At 57.6% G+C, this 24750-nt stretch overlaps 1 protein-coding gene across 4 annotated transcripts in view; it reads right to left on the reverse strand.

Moving 5' to 3' along the window:
- Positions 1 to 24750, reverse strand: part of ZNF536 (zinc finger protein 536) — a 329458-nt gene that overhangs the window by 270135 nt on the left and 34573 nt on the right. For 2 of the 4 annotated variants that reach the window (XM_053916155.1, XM_053916159.1), the window contains exon 2: positions 11906 to 11975. The exons of the other annotated variants lie outside the window; for them this stretch is intronic. The gene's annotated coding sequence lies outside the window, so the exon portion shown is untranslated. The remainder of the gene's footprint in view (positions 1 to 11905; positions 11976 to 24750) is intronic. 4 annotated transcript variants of the gene reach the window in all.

The raw sequence follows: 24750 nt of genomic DNA on the forward strand, positions 1-24750 counted from the left end.
ACTGTGATTCGTCCCCGTCCCAAGTCTCCCAGATGACAAGAGCTTCTCCGGATGAACGAGTCTGCAAACCGTTCTTCCGTAGCCGACGGACTATGTGAAGATCAACACCCAGAGCCCAGGCGTTAGGGGACCTCATTCAAACGGCCAGCAGGGGGGCTGTGTTCGAGACTGGGGGGGGGGGGGGGCGCTGGTAGGCAGCGAGCCCTCCCTCTCAGAGGCCCCAGGTGAGATAGGAAGTTCCAGGTGCACACCCAGGTGGGCCTGCTCTGCCTGACCGGGAACGGGGGCCAGGGCTGTGTGCAGCGTGTGACACCCCAGGTGACAGCCTGGGCGTGGCTCCTCTGGCCCGAGGCACCCCAGGGCGAGGCTGGGCTCAGAGTGCACCGCAACCTAGCTTAGATTCCTAAAGCTGTCCAGGACCAGCCCACTCTTCCAAAGGGAACAGGGGGCTGGAGCACCCGGGGGTGCTGGTGGGCACGCGGTCTCTGGGGAGAAGCCAACTTCTGAGGGCGCGGACTTCAAGGCCAGCGGGCTCCTGCTGCCTGGCCCCAGATACACACGTGCCTGGTAAAGCTGACTCACTGCCGGGCTGTTCTCCTCCAAGCCCGCACGGAGGGCCACCTGGGGGGAGAGTCACCCCAGTGCCTGCCACTGCTGCTCCTGGGCCGGCTCCTCCCTGCGAACCCTGATGACACCTGCACGCCCAAGCCTTCAGCCATGCCCTGCGCTGCCCGCAGACGGGACGGGGTGCTGGCCCCTGTGGCAGGTGGCACCCGTGTCTCCATGGAGGGGAAAGGGTTGTCTCCTCTCTCACAAGACGCAGCTGCATCCCAGAACACGACAGCCATCTGAATTTGAACCCTCTTTCCGAAAGTTCGGTCACATCAGCCTCAAGAGTTCAGAAAAGAGGCGGCTCAGAGTCAAAACGTTCTATTAAGAAAAGCGCTCACGTAGAACCTCGGTCACAACGGGGGTGAACGCCCAGGCGTGTCCTCGCCGGGCACACGAGGAGGCTGTGCTGGCGCCTAGGGAGACCTGGGTGACGAGGTGCCCCGAGGCCTAGTGGCCTTGCAGCCAAGTCTCCCTCAGCCCTTCCAGAGACCCACCCCGTGAGCGGAGGATGGCGGGCCCGTGGACTGAAGGGAGGGTGCCTGGGCCCGACCTTCTGAGTGCAGGACGAGTTCCCACATCTCCTGCGGAGAGTCCTCTCGCCCTGCAGCCTGGCAGCGTCTCTAACCCCCTCCGGGAGCTTCTGTTCAGTGAGCTGGGCTGTCCTGTCTTCTCTCTGCTACCAAACACCCGCCCGAAGCACATTAGGGAGGCCCAGGCCTGTACGTGCAGGACAGACAGCAAGTGGCTCGGATGAGGGCTGAGAGGGCAGCCCCCTCTCCCCGTAAAGGACCCAGGCTCTGCTAGGATGCCTCCCACCGCAACCTGTGGCCAACCGAGGGAACAGGAGGAGGGCCAGCTGTAACAGGATGCCTCAACAGAACCCCCGTGTGTTTGGCACGGCCCCCCAGGGGGCAGGGGGCAGAGGGCAGGCTGAGCAGTAGCCTTGGAAGCAGGACCTGGGTCCAGAGAGACCACCATGCCTCTCCCTGGCTGCTTCCCAGGCCCTCCTCCCAGCACATCTGCACTGTTAAGGGCCGAAGGAAGAGGGCCTCACAGTGAGCAGGTTCCCTGGCTGGCTCCCCAGGAGGCCTTGGCCAGCTGGGACGCTGCCCAACAAGCACAGCCACGGTGACCTCTTCCGAGGGGCAGGCGCTCTGCCTCCTTCACCTGGCCCAGGTCCACCATCTGGGCCGTGGCAGCTGATCTGCGCTCATCCCAAAGCACCTACAAGAGCCAGCGGGGGCCACCGCGCCCCAGGGCCCGTCCCAGCAGTGACCCCTCTCCCCTGCCGCCCAAGCGAAGCCGTGTTCATCCGCCTCCTTAATCTGGGAGGCGGCGGCGAGCACGTGGGACGCACACGGAACGGGGTAAACACAGCGCTGTTTCATGAGGCTGCTAGTAGTGCCCAGTGAGATCACGGGGACAGACTGAGGCCAGTGCCTGGCACTTGGTAAACAGTCCCGAGCTGCGGCCAGCTGCCACGTTGGACTCCAGCACCCCCCGCACCGCCCCACACCGGCCAGTCCCACAGAAGCCTCCCCAGGGAGCGGAGGGTGGAGAACCCCGCAAAGCGCCCACTGCAGCCGGGCAGCGTCCAGCCATCTCAGGAGGAGTCTCGTTCCCCTGCCTTTCCTGCAGAGGTCTGCAAACACCTTTCCATCCACAAACCTTTTGCAAGAGAGAGCTCGTGTGACCCAGCCTCACAGAGCAGCCCAGGGCGGTGGGGTCTCCAGGAGCCCCCAGTGCCCACCCGTCACGGTCTGTGCGTGACCAGTAGCTCCTCTGGTAACATTAGATGGGGGGGGGGGGGGCGTCTCCAAGTGTGGGGCAAGAGCAAGCAGGGGAGACACCACGTGGAACCTTTAGAAATGCAAATTCTTGGACCACACCCCACACTTCCAAATCAGCACATGGGTGGGGGGCCCGTGCGGTGTCTCCAGGCCGTGGCGGTGCCCGGATGCCAGCAGTTCATACCCAGGCGATGTGCAAGCCCCTCAAAGTCTCCCCACAAGGAGACTCCTGATGTGATTGGTCGGCAGGGGGTCCAGTCACTGGCGGGTCTTAGAAGACCCCTGGGCTGTGACAGTCAGAGCCTAGGTAGAAGATGGTCACCTCATCCCTGCTGCTCAGGGACCTCTGTCCTCGGAGCTGCTGCGTCAGAATCTGCAAGTTCCCGCACCCCCGAGAGTCTGTTAGACACCACCCGGTCCAAACAACGCACCCCCAGGAGGAACCTGAGGTTGCAGGGCTGGAGACGTCCCAGGCACCCGTCTACTCCACCAGCCGGGACAAGGGGACAGCTTCCTCTTCTAGGGGCGACCCCCATCGCCCACAGAACTCTGCCCTCAGAACCCTCCCTCGGGGCCAGAGACTGGACAATATTTGGGGTGCCCCGTTTCTGGAGACACTGGCGTCCTGTATGAAGACACTCACCCCAGGGCCTGGAGAGGAGGGACCCCAGCCCACCCCACTGTTGCGCTTTCCAAGTGACGCCCCACACAGCGTTTTGTGAGGGGGCGAAAGCGGCCCCGTGGAGTCCAGCCCACCCCTAAGATCATCATTTTTGTTAGTTACTCCTCTTAGGTGTGAAAGAATCCACACACCTGAACACAAGGAAAATTTGATTATCTTCCTTTACTACTTAGGAAAAAAATCAATAAATACGGCTTTGGAGCAGAAACATTCAACACAGACATGTTCCGACCACCGTCCCAATCAGTGCGCCCCACCTTCCCCACTCACACACCCCTCTCCAGCCACGGCTCCGCGCCTGAGGACCGCAAGCTCCCGGGTGTAGGGGCTGCTGCATCCCACCCACAAGAGCTAAGCCTTGACAAAGACTTAGCTGCCGGTCAGCACAGGGATCAGCCTAAGGGTACAGTCGGGGCCACAAGAGACAGGACACCCAAGGTCCGATGAGCTGGTGGTCCAACCCCCGACCCCCTGGGAGGTGGACACCGAGATCAAGCCAAGACCCAAACTGAACCTTCAAACAGAAAGAAAAAGTCACAGACACCCCATTTCCAACACACGTGGTACAGATGACCACCCGCGGCTCCCGCTTATTCTCAGGCACAGAACCACCACCAGACCAAGTCCCCCCCACAGAGCACCTACAAGCACAGCCCCTGGTGTGAAGCATCGCGGCCCATTTGCAAGGAAGAAATTCCAAAGCCGAAGTCCTGGCTGTCCCTCCCGCAAGGTGCTCCCAGGACGCCACACACTCAGCCCACGCCTCCCATGGTCATACTTTCCTTTGTGCAAAATGAATTGAGCCAGAAAACTCGGGGTGGAGTTGGACTGACTTTCCCACAGCCAAAGCTCACACACACACCACCGGGACACGCAAAGCACCTCTCAGAGCCTGCCACTGAAACGCCGAAGTCACTGGGGAGAAGGTCACACATCCCCAAACAGAGAACAAGAATCACATCTCTGCTTGAGGCAGACGCAGACTGACCGCTTCCCGGGGCCCCATGGCACCCCTCAAACGCTTGGGTGGATAGGTGATTTCTATAATGCTCACAAATAGGTGAAAGCAACTAAGACGTTTCTCTCTGCTGAAGAAAGAGCCAATAGCCACCCACGCTTTGTCCTCTGCGTGGACACGTGGCACCAGGTTCCTGGCCGCAGGTGCGCGCACCCTGGTGGGCCAAGCAGGCGGCGAAGAGGGAGGAGGCAGAGAGAGACAACTGCCTCGCTGGGCCCGAGAGGCAGTTTCTGAAAAGTGGAAGAACAGATCCCTGACGCTGGGAGCAAGACGTTTGGGGCTGGCCAAAGACATCCATGCTGGGGATTGCCCCAAACTGAGCGTGCTCAAAAACACAACGGGGGAATAATCAGCACGTTCTGCAGTACACTCTCGTGCTCTTTCCTCTGGGTTAGGGAAATCATTCGCTTTTTTCATGCAGGGAGAAGGAAGCGACCAGCTTAGCACTTCTTGCCACCCTGGGGCAATGCCGGGCGTGCGGACGGGCAGGCATCTCGCAGCTGCCACCTTCCTGCGCCACCGGGGAGCTCACCCCGCCACACGCACACACCAAGGGCGCGGACTTTAAACACGGACTGTGCCCGACAGATGACGGTGTGACTCCTGATTGTTTGACTTTACAACGGTGAGGAAGTGACATGCATAATGAACAGCACGAGCTCCTGGACCCTTCGGTACACAGCTGGCCTTGCGTCAGCTGGTTTTGCCCGACTGGAGGTGGGCGGGGCTGCGGCGTGACCTTCGGTAGGTTCCGCGTCTCATGAGCATTTTCCACTTACGGGATCTTCCACCTCGGGTGGGTTTACCAGAACCGATCCCCATCCTACAGGCAGGAGCACCTGTGTTACCTCGCACCTGCTCCCATCTTCATCCTGTCCCTCAGTTTGTCACCTCTCTCAAGGTCCACAGGTCGCCATAATATCATTGCCAAGGTCATTTTCAACCAGGACCGCCCCCAGGCCCACACAAACCCCTGTGAAGAGCTGTCTCGGAATGTGTTCATTTGCGTGACGGTGCCGACAGCAAGGCCCAGAGTCACAGGCCTCCTGGCTCGGCCACGTCCGGAGGCGAGACTTGGGCGAGTCGGTCACCTGTGCTAAGCCTCGGTGCATCTTTCTGCAAAGTGGGCTGCTGAGGGGATTCAACAAGTGGAGGGGAGCTGGCTCCCACGCCAGGGCGAGGCTGACCAGGTCTCTGCGAAGGAACAGGAGGAAATACTCAAGGCTTTCAGGCCACACGTGTCTGTCCCAACTGCCCGGCTCTGCCTTGGTGCCACAGGTGACGTGGAAATGCAGGGAGCACCTACGTGCCCAGAAAACGCTTTCTGCAGACACCAAAACCCGCATTGCATATGCAGCTGCCCCCCGCCCCGCCCGCCCCGTATCCGTGGGTTCCACGACCGAGGGCTCAACCAACAGCGGATCAAAAATGTCTGGAGAAAACGTGGCTTCGGTCCGACCCGCGCGATGCGGTGCGGCCTATGACGGCTGCGTCTGTCCGGAGCACGGGCAGACTTCACTTTCTTGTCATCGTTCTTGCACACACGGCCTAACGACTATTTGCACAGCACTCGCACTGCATCAGGCGTTGAATCTAGTGAAGATCCCAGGCAGGCAGGAGAACTGCGCCGGTGCATAGGAGATGCACGTCTGTGGGTTTTGGTGGCCGCGAGGCGCCGAAACCAACCCCCACCCCGTGGATGCCGGGGGACAACCAGCATCATCATGTGCCATGCAGCATTATCTTTCTCTCAGTTTTTGGTCAATCGTGTAGAAATGTGAAAGCCATTCTTTGCTTGCAGACTATACAAAAACAGACAGACCCCCAAGGAGATGCAATGTCACACCCATTGGCATGGCTCCTGCAAAAAAAAAAGGAAAAACAAAACCAAAAAAACAGTGCTGGCGAAGATGTGGGGAAACTGGAACTCCGTGCACCACCGGGAAGGTAAAATGGGGCAGCCTGTGGAAAACAACATGGCTATTCCACCAAAAAATTTAAAATAAACACGGAACCACCGCATGGTCCAGCAGCCCCGCATTGGGTACGCACCCGAACGCGTCAAAAGCAGGGTCTTGAAGAAATATCTGCGCGTCCGTGTTCACAGCAGCCTTATTCACAAAAGCCAAAAGGTGGGAGCCACCCAGGTGTCCACGGATGGATGATGGATACACGAAAGGTGGCATTTACATACAACCCACGCACAATCCCATGTGGGACATCGGTCAGCCCAAGGGAGGAAAGAAATCCTGTCCCCTGCTACCACACGGATGGGCCCTCAGGACGCCATGCTAAGCCAAGTAAGCCAGTCACAAAAGGATGAATCCCGTGGGAGGCCACTCATCGGAGGCACCTCGAGTCCTCCGGTGAATTAAGACAGGAAGTAGATAGCCGTTGCTGGAGGGTGGGGGACGGGGAACAGGGACTGCGTGTTTAATGGGGCCCGAGATTCCGAGTTTCCGTTTGGGAAGAGGAGAGAGCTCTGGGGACGGACAGAGGGGACGAGGGGACGGCGCACCAGAGTGTGAATGCACTTAGTGCCACTGAGCTGTGCACTTAAAAATGGTCAGGATAGTAAATTTTATGGTATGTGTATTTCCGCACAATTTGTGAGTGTTTTTAAAAGTCAACAGAGAAAAGAAGCAGCAGCATGCTCGGAGGATGAGCCCCACGGGTCTGAGTCCACCCGCCCCTGGTAGAGGGCTCAGAGCAGCCCAGGGCGCACGCCCCTCCGCCCCCAGCCCCCGGGCCCCTGGCCCAAGGAAAAAGAATCCTGTGTGGAAAGAGGGTCCGCGGCAAATGAAGAGAATCTCAGGCTTATTCATCCAAGTCTTTACCAGGCACCCACTCTGGGGCCACCCAGGCCCAGACACAGAGACAGAGAGGCACCCGGGCCCCACCACCCGGCCCTTCCGTGCTGGTGGAGCTGTGTGAAGGGAGTCCGCCCTCACACGGGTGTGTGGACATGCTGGGCACACAGGGCTGCCCTGGGGCACGGCTGGTGCAGGGGCTGCCGCCTCCTCGGAGTGGTCAGCGATCATGTCAGGGGCGGGCAAGTTCAGGGACTTCAAGGGTGGGTTTAATTATATGTTGGTGCCGACTAGCAGTGGCTACGATCATAGAATTACACATGTAATTTATCAGCAAGACATTTGCATACATAATAAACCAAAAGCAAAACATGAAATCTCACTGAATGCGAAAGCTGTCAAATTGGGCCACACCGTGGGGCGGTGTCCCTTGCAAGGGGGCAGGAGGGACACCCTGAGGCCCTCCCCTTGCTTGCACGATTGGGGTGTCCCCACCCACCACGGCCACGTGGCACCCTCCCGGGGAATGCACTCCGCACCACAAGTCGGTCCTGAGCCCCTGTGGTGTGTCAGCAGCACGCCGTCACAGAGGGGGAGGGCGGGGAAGCTGACTCGGGGACCTCACCGCCTTCCTGTCACCACCCTCCTGATGTCTCGGAACTTGCCGACCACAGTCCCCAGGGTGCTGGGCGGGCCGCCTGCCTGGCCACGTCCTGGGGCTCCGAGCCCTGCGATACGCCTGAGGGGAGAAGGCTAATGACCTAAAAATGGCCTATTCTTTCCTTAACCTTGAAGGAAGAGGGAGAAAGGGACAGAGAAGGCCAAACAGAGAAAGTGGAAGCGCCAGGAAGAACAGCAACGCACACTAAGTGCCCACTGTGAGCAGGTGTTATTTTACGTGTGTAGGACAGGTGGTGGAAGCTTCCACGGTGTCCTTGCTGTCGTCCCCAGTTTACAGACGAGGAGCCTGAGGCACAGCAATGACCTTGGCCCATGGTCCTGAGTGGGGGAGCCAGGTTTCCAACCCAGGAAGTCTGGCTCCAGAACCTGCCCCTTGGCCAGGTGCGGCCAGGTGCGGCCAGGTGTGCCGCGCGTTCACTGCTCTCTTCTCCGTAACTTTCTCACTGGCGCTGCTCTAACGGCCGTGGTGCGGTCATGCAAAAGTCCACACTGGGGTGACTTTTGGTCCTCATTGCTGAAGTAAGTTCTCCAGGGGACAGACACCCTCCATGCCTGCACTTGGGGACCCCACATGCCCTGGGGCTGAGCTCCGGCCACTCCCAAAGACCTCAAGCGCAGCCGGCCTGCAGAGCACACACGAGAGCCTCTGAAAGCCCCTGAAGCACATGGGGCACTCCAGAGTCTCGCCCAGGGGACAGACCGCCAGGCCTGTGCACAGGAAGTCTCCCGAGCCTCGTGAACCCCTGCCCACATCCCCCCCGAAAGAGGCCTCCTTCTCCTCCCTGTCCCGTGTCCTCAGCCTCGGCCACCTGTGCCCGTGCCCGCGTGGACTTTGCAGGATGCCTTCACCACAAGGCTCCCGCGTGGTATCAGCTTGAAGAGGAGGCCAGGCACAGTCCTAGATATATTTTCTTCTGTTATAAAAGCCAGAGTAAAATGAAGAGATTGATGAGAGTATATTGCTATAATTGACCATACTGATAGGAAAAAATGATTGGGAGGTAAGGAGTGAAGAAATGATAAAAAGAGATTTCATTTGGGCCACTGGACCTACTGTTCAAAGGTTCTATTAGGGCTGAAGATAGAGTCCCACCCACCCACCCATCCATCCAACCACCCATCCATCATCTATCTACCCATCTATCCATCCATCCATCTATCCATCTACCCATCCATCCATCCACCCACCCAACAAACTACCCATCTACCCATCCATCCACCCATCCATCCATCTATCCATCTACCCATCCATCCATCCATCCATCCATCCATCTATCCACCCATCTATCCATCCATCCATCTATCCACCTACCCATCCATCCATCCATCTATCCACCCATCTATCCATCCATCCATCCATCCACCTATCCACCCATCCACCCACCCATCCACCCATCTACCCATCTACCCATGCATCATCCATCCATCTATCTATCCGTCTACCCATCCATCCATCCATCCATCCATCTATCCATCTACCCATCATCATCCATCCATCATCCATCCATCCACCCATCCACCCATCCACCCTTCCAGTCACCGAAGTGTTACTGAGAACCTCCTGTGAATCAGGCCCCACTTCAGGAATTAGGAAAACAACACTGAACAAAACAGAGAAGACCCTACACCCTCCAGGTTTGCAACACAGCAGGGGAGACAGCCCAGGAGCCAGCAAAGGTGTAAGTCTCCAAAATGGGTCGTGCATCCAACACCGCAGTGCATTCGAAACCCTCCTAAGAGGAAGGCACATCAGCGGCATCGCCTCTGCTGCCGTCATCAGGGGTCAGTTGTAACAGCAAACAAGAGCATCTCCCACGGAGATGCTAAGGGTACCGAGACACAGTCCAACATGGCAGAATCACCGAGGGCACATACCACAGGCGACATTTTCGTGACAAAAGCTTTATTTCCCACCTACTCTCTCCTTGATTTAAATATACAGATGGATGTGGGTGCACAAGTATCAAGATTCAAGCATTTCAATATAAATGTTGTATTCAAAATACTTTTCCTGATTTCAGTTGATGGCCTATTTGGAGCCAATGTGTAGAAATAATCTTTGTTCTGAATCAAAAACAAGGATCTCTCTCCTTCTCTCCCTGCCCCCTCCTGTGCTCACAGTCTCTCCTTCCTCCCAGCCCTCCGGCCTGAAGAAGCCGAAATGTTGCACCTGCCCTCAGAGCCAAGGGGGGTGGGGCGGGGGGGGCGGTACGCCAGGGCAGATGGGGTTCTTCGCACGCACGTGTCTTACTGCCGGGGCTGCCAGGGCTGCTGGGGCTGCCGGGGCTGAGAAGCGGCCACCTCACAAAGGCACCAGGAGAGAAGGACAACCCTCCCCACTTCGACTCTTGAGTGTGTAATTGTTTGAATACATCTCGCCTGCACGACAATAATGTCATCCTTGGTTGACACAGATTTTAAAGCCCTTTGAAAAGGTGGAATGTTATCAATCACGAGGTGATTATAATGGGTTTTAAGTGGGAGAAGATAAGACTCAGGCCCTCGCTGGGGCCCAGCGGTGCGACAGCGCAGGGGGGTAGGGGCGGAAAGAAGGAAGAGGCTGCATTTCACCGGGAACAGGATGCTGCGAGCAGCCCTTGCCCACACGTCTTCTCTCCCACAGCAGATGTCCCCAGAAGCCCTCGACACCAGGATTCCCCACACCCCAAAATATCTGCTGCGCCCATCACATTAGACTCGTGCTTCTCGGAGGGGTGACTGTGGCCCCCAGGGGACATGCGGTCATTTCTGGGGACATGTTTAGTGGATACAAAGGGGACGGGAGATACAACTGGCATCTCGTGGGCAGACACCAGGGAGGCAACTAAACATCTTCCCATGGCCAGGGCCCCCCAAACCCAGAACCAGCCTGCCTGATGCGTCCATGGTGGGAGGCAGAGAAGCCTGAGACCCACACAGGCTGGCGGGAGAAAGCGAGGGTCACAGAGGCCCCTTCCCAGAGAGGGGTCTGAGCTGCTTCCACTGTCTCTGCGGCCCCTCCCGATCACCAGCTGACCGGGGCAGGTGACAGAGAGCATAGAACAGAGCCGAGAAGAAAGGAGCCTTCAAGTCCAATTATTCACTCTTGTGCCTTTTGATCTGAAACACACCTTCCTCGTCACATGTCAGGAGGGACCGGGAACCAGCACCTCTCTGGCAGCGCATGGGGGTGCCCAGCACCGCCCTGAGCGGTCCCCACCGGGCCCCCTCATGTCACGTTCGCCCACCCAGCCCAGGCACACGCCCGCATCACCAAGGCCAAGAATTGTGAATTTCATTAAATATGTTAAAGGGGGGGAAATCAGCTTTGAAAAATAGTAATCCTGTCTTTCAACAAAAATATTATAGGAAGCTATGAATTTGGTAGATCCGAATAGGATGTTGGTACATGTTTTACTAAGGTAATATAATGGCACACTATTATTAGATCACATTAATCACGGCTGTGCCAACGGCACTGACAGCCCCGCTGAAAAGGATTGAAAGGCCTGGTAATGGATATAAATTACCCATTGTGTGATAAAAGGGTTTTTACTAAGAAGGTAAGAATAAAACAGCAAATTTCTAATAGAACTGTTGTGTAAAAACCCAAATAAGAGTAATCCGTGGTCAGTAATATCCACCAAATCACAAGCAAGCACTTTTCAACAAGATAGAGTCACAATAAAAGAAACACACTCGGCAGGCTATGAAATTAATCTCTGAGCGCGCAGTTCTGCCGTTGTCCCCCTGGTGCACGTCGGGACCCCCAAGGCCCAAGGCCAGGAGAAGGTGGGCTGGCTGCTCAGGCCTGAGGGGGCACTCACAGCGAGATGAGGAAGGGCCTGGAGCCACCGGCCCCCTTCATGAGAGATTTAAGTTTTTATCAGCTCTGATGCCCAGAAAATCCTCCATTATGGAGGCTGAATCTCCAGTCTGATGAAGGTGGCACACCTTGGATGGCGGTCCCCTCCACGCCTGGGCCAGGCCACGGAGGCACGTGGTGAGCCGTGGCAAAACCGGCCCCAGGCAACAGCCTGCCAGCCCGCAGCTCTCGTCCAGTGTAGGCTGCTGGGCAGCAGCTCTTACAGATGTCGCACAAGAGAGAAAGAAGCCACCCCGGCCCACACGTGGACGTGGCATAATCATCTCACCCAGAGCCCTGGGCTGGACCCCAGAGACCTTGAATCCAAAAGCTTCTCCCCAGCCCCTCGGGCCATGGAGGAGGGACAGGGGGTGGCAGGGAGAACTCCACGCCCACCCAGACGGGGCAGCCTGACTCCCCGCAAACTCCCGCACAGACACCAACCAGCGACAAAGCAGCACTCCTTACCGGGCAAGTCTCACCGCAGCGAAGCTCCGCCCTGGCTGAAGGGTGTTCTTGAAGCCGCGTTGGGCAGGAACTGCAAGAACAAGAAATGCGCAGTGTGGACACAGCCACTTCTACCGGCCAGGGAAGCAGCGCCGTCCAAGCCAACAGGGCGCCGGGCTAGTTGGAGTCCAACACCAGCTACAAGCCCCCAGCCCCGATCATCGGGTGATGTGAAAATGGGGACTGTGTGGTCGTGGCTGCAATGAAGCTGACCTAGTCGGGGTCTTTGGATGGGGAGCTGCCACCTGCAGGAAGCGGGGAGGGGCACCGGGCCAGCTCCTCAGTGGACGGACAGAAGAAAGAAAAGCAAAGAAGCCCTCCCACCCCCCACCCCCCAGCCTGCTCACTGGAATGTTAAAAGTGAGGACTTGAGGATGTCCTCACAGGTTCTGTTTTCCCTGATTTCCCTGCGCACAAAGAAGCCCCCCTGTCGTGAACGGCCATCCCACCCGAAGTTCAACAGGCCACGCCTATTCAAGGGGCAGACAGCCCCCCAAGGGTCCACACCAGGAATCTCCAAGTGGCCCAGCTCAGGGTTGTGGTGTGACATTGAATCCCCTCTCCTGAGCCAAGGCCAGGAAGGCAGCAGTACGAGATAAGGGCCCTGAGGAACACCAACACGCCACTCACGGTGGCCACAGGGGCTGCGCCGTCGGCTGGGGTCCCCGCAGGCCCAGTGCCAGCCTGCGAGCTGCAGCTCTCTCCGGGGCCAGCCCAGGCCAGCCCACAGCCATTTAGAACCTGCATGTCATCCAGTGTTACAGAAGGGCTTTCCTGGGACATGCCAGTGTCCCCTCCTCAGAGGTGACATTTTCCTGGGCCTGACACTGTACGCTGTGACATTATAGAGGCAGAATTCCGGGAGGGGTTCAAGGACATGTCTGCAAAGGAGAAACCCGAAGAAGCATTGGGCATGCCCACGGCAGCAGCTGTGGCCCCAGGAATCGGACAGCAAACCCCCGGCTTGCCACACGCCGTCCCACTGCAAGACTGGTCCTGGCCACCAGAGAGGAGCTTGTGAGCGTGCCCCTCCAAGTGTGACAGCCACCTGCCTACAGGCTCATCGCTTCCTGCCTGTCTTGAGACATTAAGCAAAAGTTCACACCTCAACCACCTGTAACAGGGGCGGAAGTCACAAGCCCCACCACGCTCTCCCTCCCTCCCTCCCTCCTCAGCCGGATTATCTTTCCCATTTTGATTTCTCTGTATCATTTAACACTGAAACCTAGACAGTGAAAAGCAAGTGCCCAAAGCTGAGCATCCCCAGGTCTGTCCCAGCCCGGGGAGTCCGCACAGACTCTTTAAGTTGGGGGACCAGAGGGCAGGAGGTGGGAGGCGGACACGGGTTTTCCAGCCAGGGAACGTCCGCGGAGAAGCTCCGCCAAGTCCAAAGATGGGTGGCCACAGGAAGCCCCGCATCCGCTTGTCCTCGGGCTTCCCACCATGACAAGAATGCCACTGTCCCCTGCCACCTGAGCGCAGGGCAGCGTGGGGGCTCCGCTGGCCTCAGTCCTCGGAGGCCCCCCACCAGCTGCACTGGGGCCGCGCCTCTCACGGGCTCTGCTGACCACCTGGGTTCATCCAGTGGTGGCTGGCCCAGCTGGACAAGGGGAGTGCACCTGCTGGGTGGCAGAGAGCCCCTGTTCAGACCCGGGGACCTCCGGAGAGCAAATGCAGCGAGGGCTGCAGACTGGCTTTCTGACCACTTCAAACAGGAGGGCGCATGGTGTCTGCAACCATCACAGCCCCTGCAGGTGAGCAGAGGTGCCCGTGTCCGCCCACTGAGGCTCCTGGCCGGGACAGGGAGGCAGGAGAGGGCCAGCACAGTGACTCTGTCATCCTCAGTGACAGAAACAGCTCCTTCGGTGCGAGTGACTCGCATTTAGAGATAACGCAGTGGCATAGTCAGAAGCAAGTGCCTGACATGAGGCCTCACCTGGTTCCTGCCTTCCCCAGATACCCCCGCTGAGGGGACAGGGAGGGAGCCACCCAGGAGACATTGCCCAGTCTGGTGCCAGTACCAGGAGATCAGAGAAGGGGTGGGAGAGGCCGATGACAAAGGCGCAAAAAGCCCGGCATGAGTTGGAGTCGCAGCCACCCCACAAAAGAATCACCTCCATCCCTCTGTGAACTGGTAACCACCCCACTTCCCCTTTCAGGCCCAGGGGAGTCACACCTGCACCATCCTCAGCCCCAGCCCATGAGTGAGGGAGTTTAGGAGACCCATTTGTTCAATCAGTTATCCCTACTGTGTGCTGGGCCCTGTGGCCAGGCAGGGGCAGGGGGCCGGCAGGTCCCACTGTGTGAAGAGCCTGGTGGGACAGGGAGCCAGCAGGCGGCACGTGGCTGGTGAGCACCGGGCAGGGAGGCCCAGGAGCAAGGGCAGGTGCCGAGATGGAGGCCAGGGGAGGCAAGGTTCAGAGACCCTGGTGTGGGAGAGGCAGGGGCGTCTTGGAAGAAGTGCAGGGTGGCTGCGACCTGGAGAAGGGAGGGAGAGGGGGGCAGAGGGAGCTGGGGGAAAGGGCGGGCAGGGCCCTCTGCCTGAGGCACCTCCAGGCCCCTCTGATGGGGGGCTGGTGGAGGGGCTGCAGAGCTGTGGCAGGAGCTTTGAGGGGGTGTGGGGAGGACAGGAAGACTTGGAGGACAGACAAGAAACTGGAGTGGGAGGTGGTCCAGGCAGCTTGGGCCACCCCGGCACCTGGGGGCCCACCCTGCAGCATCCCTGTGGCTATAAGGAGAGGTCACGTGGGCCCCACTAGGAGACAAGGGTCCCCCCACCCCCTGCAAGTCGTCTCAGGGGACAGACATGGAAGCTCTGAGCAGAGGGATCTTCCCTGGGCCGGAGCCCAGCCTCCCGGCCTCGAGCTCCGGGGAGGAAGGGACTGGCGTGTTGAGAGATGTGCGCAGGAGGCCCCCACCACAGCCAGGGCCCTCCGCAATGAGCCCCGAGTTTAACGCCACGGCCCTTCCTCTGGGCCCATGTGGGGAAGGGCTGGGCCACCCACCTGCTGGACCCTACCCTCCGGCCGAAGGCCTGGAGCTCAGTAGGTGCTGGGTAGGTGAGAGGAAGGGGGGTGGGAAGGAGAGAAGGAAGGAAGAGAAGCTGGAAAGATGAGACAGAAGAAAAGAAGGCCAGGGGGGAGGGAGGATAGAAGGAATGAAGGACCCTGGGTTCAGTTCAGCTTCCCCGGCCCACGTTCTGCCCCAGAGGCGCCCCCACGGGAGGACAGACAGAGGACTGAGGACTGATGTCCCCAGGGCCATTCGGGGGCCGGCAGCCGGAGCGGGGCTGCCTGTTGAGGAGCTGGACGGATGTGACAGATGCTTTCCTTCAGGAAACAGGAGGAAGAAAGGTTCGGAGACAGAGCCAGCCGGACACCTCCACCAGCACCTTCCCCAGGGAAGGGTGTGACCCACAGGTGACACAGTTGGGGATGAGACTCAGCCATGTGGCCAGACCCTCTGAACCCTGCTCTCTGGAGTCTGGAGGGGCGCACAGGCAGGGCCTCCAGCCTCTTCTCCAAGGGGCCACGGCACCCCTTCCTGGGCTCAGCCCACCAGGACCCAGGGCCCTGCCACCACTCCAGGGCTCCTTGCATTGGACCAGAAGCTCTGTTCCGAAGCACGGAGTGACCCTCACTGTCTCTGGGGACTCAGCGGAGTAAACACGGCCCCAGGTGGCACCACCAATGCCCCTGCACGTGCCAGCGGGAGAGGATTCCTGCTGAGGAAGCAACCAGGCACGAGTGGGCATCGGGGAGCGCCTCCCCCTCGGCCTCACCTGGCAGGTGCCTCCCTGCTCCTTCCAGGGTCTGGGGACCCGGCGGCACACACTGCATGCACCTGTGGGGGGGGGGGACTTCGTGTCAGCGAGCAGCTTCACAGGAAAGACAATGAAAAGGAAAATACGGTGCCAGGAAGTAATAAGCCCTAAGAACAAAGCCAGGGAAAGGATGGACCACGAGCGACGGGGGCTCCTGCAGGTGAGGCGATTGGGGAGACACGTGACCTCTGACCAGAGGCCAGAACAAAGTCTGCAAAGCCGGGAAGGACTTCACAAGTACAGCAGACAGCGGGGGCAAAGGCCCTGGGGCAGGAAGAAGACGGAGCGTTCGAGGAGTGGCACAACGTTCCACGGGGCCAGGTGAGGACGGTGAGTGGGGATGGGCAACCACGGCCTCCTTGGAACCCACGGGCCTTGTCAGGCACCACATGGGACCTGGATTTTGCTCTGAGCCCCTGGCCTGGAGACGGTGCCTGAGTCCTGGGAGCTTTTCCTCTGCAGACCCACCGATCCACAGCCACGCGCTCCCTGGAGCTCACACTCTGGGTCACTCGCCCTGCCCTCATCGCTCCAGGGCCAGACCCCTGACAACTGGAGACAGCCCCTGTGCCCAAAGCCTGTAGAAATTGCCCAAACTGGCCAATCCTAATCCCGTTCGCCAGCCCAGTCTGCCCTTCCCTCCGAAACCGCAGAAAAGCTCCTGCCCAGCGTACCTCCCTGCTCCCTCTGCCCCGACAGACCCTGGGCCTCCCCGGCGCCCCCTCCCCTGCGGACTGTGAGTAACGGCCATGTTCTCAACGGCCACCATCCCCCGATTGGCTAGCCTCCCCACACGCTTGTTCTCAGGGCCCCCTCGGAGCTGGGGCCTCCCAGCTGGGGCGCAAGTCATGCCCGCAGAGAAATGGGGGCCCAGCAGCTATCGTCCACGGGCCCCCCGTCTGCCCACCCCATGGAGTCCCGCAAACGCGGGGCACATGCCCAGGTGCGTGTGTGCAAGCACGCAAGTTGGGACACACGGACATGGTAGGACGCAGCGGGCGCGGGGTTGCCCAGACATGCTTCCCAGGGATGCCTCTCCTTTCATTTTAAAACAAAGGTAACTTTGATGGTGAAGCCACCTGATACCTGCTCAATGGGAGCGCTTTCGGGGGACACGCAGACAGCAGAGGCTCAAGAACCTGAGGCCCGCGCTCCCGGCCAGGTGCAGGGGCACAGAAGCACACAGGGGCTTCTCCCCGCCCGGGCCGCCCCCCGCGCGGGTATTTTTACATGCTTGAGCGTGACAAACAGCCAAGCTGCTCGGAGCCAATCACATTACGTCCCTGTCTCTTTAATAAACAAATCCATGCGCACATTAACAGTGTTGAAAATTCAATTTAAACTCTTTGTCTGTTGCTGCTTACTCTAAAGATGGTCTTTCTTAAACACCAGAACACCAAGGAGTCGTTAGTGTTCTCTCTTCATTACTTCAAAAAACCAATCATTAGACACCAGAGTATATACGTAATTAGAAAATCACTTCCTTTGCAATCCAAGCTAAGTAGTTTACATACTGTAATTACAGGGACAAAATCAATTTTTAATCATTTCCCTGATTGGGCTCATCAGCTCTGTGGGAACATTGTAACCTGCTTGTTGTGCAAAAGCAACATCTGGGCTAAACAATTACCCTTTGTTTGCTACAATATTCCTTAAATCTTTCTGCTCGTGTGAAAAAAATGCAAACACGGAGACAAGATATTTGGATGTCTTTTTGTCCTTGATGAACATATTTCCAAAAGTCCTCCTGACGGGAGTGCGACGTCCCCCGGAATGTACGGTTTCACAGCGCACATCCAAGGAATGTATTTTTTCAGGGAGATAAAAGTATCTGATTGTTGCAAAGATCCATTCAGCTGCCTAATTGTTCCGTAGCTAACACATGGTATTCAAACAACCCACACATTACAAAAGCTCATCTGGGCAATCACGGGCGACTATTATTGTGACGGTTTACACTTTTCTAATACAAATGAATGGATTTTATCAAATTCTTTTTTTAAAAAATAAACGAAAAAGCTGAGTGTGTGTGAAAAATAGTTGGTATGAATTGGCAAGGCGAGGCTAAGCATTTTGTTCTCTTAATAGGAAATGACCTCATTTACACTGGAGTAATAATTAGTACTGCTTCACTGGCAGTTAAGAAAAAAACTTTCCCAGTATAATAAGGCAGCATCTCCTTTGTTAGGAGATCCAGATTGATTATTAACCCTTCCCGAGGAAGTCCAAGTTCAGCCACCGTCCTCAGGGCCCATGCCGCAGGCGAAAGGTTGTAATAGCTGTTTTGGAAACCAGTGTCTCTCCCCCCACAATTGCCAAAGTTTTGCATGTGAGCTTTTAAGTGACAATCGCAAACCCTTGGTGTCCCCTTTGAAGAAACACGGGAAGCCCAGCCCACCCCACCCACAGCACGAGAGCCGAGAGCCGGTGCTCCTGTCCTTTTGAAGTTTCTCAGCTTTGATTTTCGCTTGCAAGTCCCCCAACCTACAATTAATTCATAGTCAAAACAGCCCTGAGAAGGAGGAGAAGAGAGAGGGAAAGTGAAGAGACTGGAGGCACTCTAGCTGGTGACTCTGTGCAGGCTGGTGGCCCCCGAAGGGGACGGGAGAACTTGAGCCGTTGGGGACGCGGTCCAGGAAGCAGCTGGGACCTACGCACACGTGCGCACCGCAGACACGCATGTCCGTGAACGCACCGCAGACACACACGGACCTCACGTTCCCGAGCGACGACCGGCGATTGTGGCACCTGTAGCAGCAGCCACACGGCCCCGCTTCACCCGCGGGACCACCCGAAGAGGCAGGTACTACCAGCCCATTCACTTATTGGCGGGAAACTGAGGCTCCAGCCGTGAGCCAACTTGCCCAAGGCTAGGAGCTCATGGGTATGGGAGGCAGGGTCCGACTCCACTGCCCATGGTCCGAGCCACGCCGCCCACACTGGGCAACAGCTCTCCCCTGCGGCCACACTGGCTGGTGTGTGTTGGGTCAGACAGCCCCGTCCCCTGCCACTGCATCCTCGGACCACCCACGACACTGGCACCAGGCCACCTGCGGACCCCTACGCCTCACCCCACAGTGGCAGATTCTGACCCAGACGTCCTACAGAGCAGTGTTCTTGGGGTGAGAAGGACAGAGCAGATTGGAGCCCCGTACACAAGGGCTCCGCCAAGGACACAAGGCCAGTGCCAAACAGCCGGTGCCGAGCTGCCGCGCTAGCGGAGCGCCAGGATGGGCGCCCCGGCTCCACCCAGAGGCTGCTTCCATGGAGCCCAGCTCCTGGCAGGCAGCCTGGCCCCGGCTCTGACCTTTCCCAAGAAGGCAGACCCCCATCAGCTAAGACGCCCTGGGATGGCACACCTGAGGCCACGCTGGTCCCAGAGATGGAGTGATGCACAAGGAGAAAAAAACAGAAAACGGGCAGAGCCTTCTGATAGCTTGCCCCACCACCCGAGGTGAACACAGTTACCCTCACAGAGGATACTGTGTATCTTCATTGACTCCCAGGGACTCTCGGACGTTGCTTCCCTAGAAGAAGAGAGGAGGCGTCACTGGCAGCACCAGGCGTCAGGTTCGAGTTTCATCTGTGCTGGCCACAGCGCGGCTGCATCCCTCTGAGCCGCACCGGCCAGGCCGGAAGCTGCTGACCGCCCACGGCGTTGAGCGCTGGGATGGTGACCGTCCCCAAGGGAGGTGCCCTGAGTTTCTGAAGGACTCACACCACTCAGAAGAATGTCAACCGTCTCACTTATGTTCTCTGGACTTTTTACACGTTGAAATCAAATTCTGGAGACACGGAATTCAACAGAACATCGTCTTAAAATCAATTTCACCTGTTTCTTTTTACCATTTTATTGTGCTTTAAAAAATTTCAACTGGCCGACATTTACGGCTTACGTTAAATTTACGCAGTAAAAGTGCCGACCCCAGGCTGAGCCACACACGAGCCCATTCTGACAGCTGAAGTTGGCCATGACGAAACTTCTCCTGTTTTCTGAAGCAGGTTTTTGGGGAAAACGCGTCATTATCGATGTCACGTGGGACGCTGCTCCCGTGGACGTTTGCTGAAGCGACAGTGGAGGGCAGCTAAGTTCTAATGCACAGCTGGTGGGCCCTCCCTTGCTTTTTTGTTTTATTTCACCTAGTTTCAGTCTTATAAAGCTGGTTCATCAAGTGTTATATGCTCATTTGTAGATAGTGGGGAATATATAAGATACTACAGAGAAGAAAGTAACAATGATCCATGATTCTATCGGCTGGCGTGATTGCGGTCGCTATTCCGACACGTTTCCTTCTGTGCTTTTCTGTATGTGTGTATGTTCGTAGTGTTTGTGTCTCTGTGTGTACATCTGTGTGTCTGTGTGTGTAAACAGAGGCGGCTTGGCCATAGGAGACCACAGGCCCCTGGCCAAGGTGGTGAATCCCTGCCGGGGTCGCGAAGGGAAAGCAGTAGGAGAAAGACAAGACAAGCCTCACCCCGGAGAAAACCCTGGCTAAAGACATATTCGATAAAGGACTGGCATCCAAAACACACCAAAAAAAAAAAAAAAAACCCTCTTCAATCCCAACAATAAGAAATAAACAGCCCAATTACAAATGGGCAAAAAAAATCTGGACCCGTCACCAGACCAGACCTACAGATGGCAAATGAGCCCGTGAGAGAAGATGCTCGACACCCTGCTGCTAAGAAACTGCAAATTAAAACCACAAGGAGACACCACAACACAAGGACGGGAGGGACTAACATCGGGGACCCCAACACCACCAAGCGCTGGGGGCACGAGGAGCCGCGGAACACCCCCCGGGGCTGGGGGGACGGGAGAGGGGCAGCCCCTGAGGCGGCAGGGTGGCCGATTCTTCACAAAACTAAACAGACTCCCCGACGATCGCGCTCCTTGGCTTTGCCCAGAGACGCTGAAAACCACCATCCACACAGAAACGCGCACGGGGGTGTTGGTGGCGCTTTATCTGTAGCTGCAACCCCAGGGGCCGCCAGGATCTCCTTCAGCGAGAGAGGGGGGTTTTAAAAACGGAGGTGCGTCCAAACTGGGGAGTGTAACTCAGCTGTAAAAAAACACCCAGACACAAATGACGTGGCAGAACCCCAAGCCCATCTCAGAGACGCCATCCTGTGCCCCGACCTCGGTGACATTCTAGAAAAGGCAGAACTCGAGATGCACCATTTAGACCGTGGTGGCTCGGGGCTTCCGGAGAAGCAGGGTGGGTTTTTGGAGCCGTGACCCTGCTCTGTATGAAACGGGCATGGTGGGGGCATGTCATCACACGTGTCCAAAGCCCTGGAATGGGCAGCACAGAAAGGGACCCCTTGGTGTAAAGTGTGGACTTCAGTTCGTAGGAATGCGTCCAGGTCGGCTCGCCAGCTGTGACAGACACAGCATGGTGACGTGGATGGCAAGGAGAGGGGTGCTCGGCAAGGAGGGGGTGCACGGTCCGCACCTCAAACTCGTCTGCAAAACAAAGTCTGCTCATTCGAAGAGTGAACCGGGACCCAGGAAGGAGCAGCATGCGGGGGGCCCTTGTGCCACGGCCCCGGCTGGAGCAGCCCCCCGTCCAAGCAGGAAGCCTCTTGGGTGCGTGGAGTCGGGGCCTTCAGAGGCCGCTACTCTGACATGGTGACGTCCCAGCGTCCCCCAGAGAGGCGCTTGGGCTCCGGGCTCACACCCAGGTGGCTGGAGACCTCAGGTCACGCTTCCTTCCCAAGGACACACGCGTGTGTGCACAGGAGCATGTGTACATGTATGTGAGCATGTGTGTGTGTGTGTGTGTGTGCTGCCTGAGCTCACAAGGGAACTGGCGGTGACACAGGAGCGTGCTCCTCAAGCTGGCTCGTCCCCACAGCCCCGTCCTTGCCACCTCAGTCCCCAAGACAGACTCCAGACACTACGTGGGTGAGGGACCAGGCCGAGGTGCACTGGGGACAGGGGCGGCCTCTGAGGGGCAATGTCTTCCTCGTGCTGCTGTCTGGGCAGAGGGTGCCACCCAGACGCTGCTGTCCCCGCTCCGTCCGTATTAGGTGTAGCTCCAGCTACTGGTCATTCTGGAGAAAACCAGGAAAATTCAAGGACAAACTGATGTGAGGCCACGCAAGGTCTCTCCGTGTTCTGCAATTGGATGGTAACAAGAAATAGAAACTCCAGCCCTGCAAGTATCCCTCATCTGTACAGAAAAAAGAATTTAGAAGAAAGAAGACAGATGAAAAACAACAGGGAAGCCCCCAGGAGTGGGCCCTCTGAGGACGGAGCCCAGGGCAGGGGACAGAGGTGGACGAGAGGCCCCAGAGAGCCTGGCCCTCCCCAAGTCTGGCCCGTGGCGGCCCCTCGCGCGTCCCGGGGTGAGGGCCCTGCTGCAGAAAATTCAAACCTAGCGATTCACAGGAAAGAAAAGAAAAATGCCCCTTTTCCTCTCATCTCCCCAGCCTTTCCATTTGGGTGAAGATTTTATCGACATCCTTAGAAAGGGGGCCTCTTCTCTGCTCTGCCCACAGGTACCGGGGGTGGCAGGTGTTCCAGAATCAGCATATGATAAAAAAAAAAAAAATCCAGTGGCACTGAAACCAGAATGGAGAATGTTTTATACATTAACAAACATGGTAATGAATTTGCACAACCTTGACCGACTGTATACCCAGCATAATGAAATGGTCTCCATCCTTTCAAAGAAAAAATTACGGATGCTGGTGCACAGCTTCAGAACAGCATTGTTCTTTAAAAAAAAAAAAAACCTGCATTTTCCCAGCTACCATATAATTTGCGAGATGCATTTTTAAATGATCTGCAGCGGCGGCTCATCAGTCAGATGATCCCGATAGATAATTCACCCAACGGTCACGTGACCCTCCATCGCTCTAAAAGACGCGAATATATTGCCACAAGCTTTGGGAATAATGGGTGCACCTGTTTATGGTGTCACCTCTGTTTGCTAATTGTCTCCTTGAGCTACATTTTACTTCTAACGCATTTATTTTTGACAGGCCGCGTCTATTTAGAAATCACATTACTTCAAGTACAATTGTTCTTTTGTCTATCAAGTAAATGAAGTGTTGTGATACAGGTTTCAGGTTCCGATTACTGAAGTATCCAAGCCCCGAGAAGGTCAATCAGTTATTTACCTGAGGTGATGGGAGGGGGGCAGACACCTTGGATGTTTTCCGGCTCTTGCCATTGGCCATTCTGTTACAATGATTCAACTCGGCCTGACTTCCCTGCACGTTCCCGGCAGGCAGGTGAGGCGGCGCAGGCGGAGCGCAGGCTGGAGAGGGGCGCCCGTGCGCGGGGTTGGCAGGTGGGTCTCCTGTTGCCACGCACACGTGGCCCCAAACCCACAGATACGCAGCCCCCGGAAAGGCGACTGCCAAATGAGCATGTTGGTGGGGTGGGCGTTCCTACCGGCTGCTGATGAATTCTCCCACTGAAATAGATACTTAAAAATCATTTTCTAAGTTGTCTTTCTCTTCAGGTCTGACCTGAGGCCGTTCAGATCTCTATGCAGGTAATTACAAGCGAAGCCGGAGCTGACGGCAGCGCAGAGCGGGCCCAGGGCAGCCCGGGAAGGCCGGCGCCACATGGGAGCCCCTGCGCGGCATCTGCACCCCTAGGAGCAGGGACGGGGGCCCGCCCCCCCCAGCAGCAGGTGCCCGACGCCGGTTCCCGAGGTCATGAGCGTGCTCGGGTTAAACAAGCAGGTGTTGGTGTCCTGTCTGAAGGAGGTAGGGAGTCCGGGCCCCACCTCACCTCCAGGGCTCAGATACTGGCACCTGAATCTCACCTACTTCACGTGGCTCCTGCAGATCAGCTGCCCGCCCGACTCCCCACCTCAGCAGCACGGGGCAGCTCTGGACCGGGGAGCCCCTTGTGCCTGAAGTGCCCACCCACAACTGCCTCCTCACCCCTCCCTGTGTCTGGGACCTGCAGGATGCTCTCCCCCCAGCCCCTGCCTGAGTCCACCCCTTCCACATCCCGCCCCTTCCAATCGGCCCGGGCCGGAGACCACCGTCCCCACCGCACACACGGAGCCTCTCCTGACAACCGCCTGCTGCAAGCCGAGGCAGGGTGGCCACCCAGGCAGGTGCCCGGGCCGGTGGAGGGCTCCAGAAACACACTGGCTGAGAGGGAATCACAACAAGCCATGCTCGCCCTAAGTCACATTGTAAATCTGCTCCCAGGAGCATCGCCTGCCTCATTCACAGAAGACAGCGTGTGCTTCCCGAGGGCTTAGCACACGCCGCACCGCCTGAGTGGGGTGCACTTGCTCACCACCCGGTTTTCCAGAGTGCTTTCCCTGCAGGACCCCGATCACACGCAGGCGGCCTAACTGAGACCCCTCCTCGGGCTTCCACGCCCACTGGGGTTACCCCACCACCGAAAAGCAAGCTAAGGGGACGGCACGTGGGTCCTCTCTTGGGGGACCCTGAGGCCAGTGAGGTGGGGGAGCCCGGACAGGAGAGCCACAGGCTGGCCCCAGGAAGCAAAGCCCCGCGACAGTCCCGCAATGGCCCTCTTCACCCGGCAACTCCTCTCGGCGCGGAGGACTCCAATCACGGGAAGTACTTTGTGCTTTTTAAACAGCCTGCTTGTTTTCACAGGTCAAGAGCATAAATAAAGCAGTCAAGTTGGGGACTTACAAAGCTCGTCTGCAGGAAAAGGAAGTCCGTACAGACTGTCCGTTTGTTCAGGCACCAGGCAGCTCTCGGGAGGCAGCCGGGCCTCGGGTGGCAGACGGGCCCTGGGCGGCCGCGCTTGCCAGGAGGGTCAGGCAGGGTCAGGCCAGGAGCTGCTGGACTGGGCTGTTCTGTGAGGTTTTGATTAAGAGTGACCGCCAAAACCAGGCTGCAGGTGGGGTGGGCTGACAGGTGGGCTGACAGGCAGGCTCAGAGGTGGGCTCAAAGGCGGGCTGCACCCACAGGCTACAGACACGTGGCTGAGCTGCAGCTGGGCCATCCTGAAATGGCCAGTGTCCCAAAGGGC

This window comes from Desmodus rotundus, chromosome 12 (assembly GCF_022682495.2).
Source record: "Desmodus rotundus isolate HL8 chromosome 12, HLdesRot8A.1, whole genome shotgun sequence".
In the NCBI taxonomy this organism is placed as follows: Eukaryota; Metazoa; Chordata; class Mammalia; order Chiroptera; family Phyllostomidae; genus Desmodus; species Desmodus rotundus.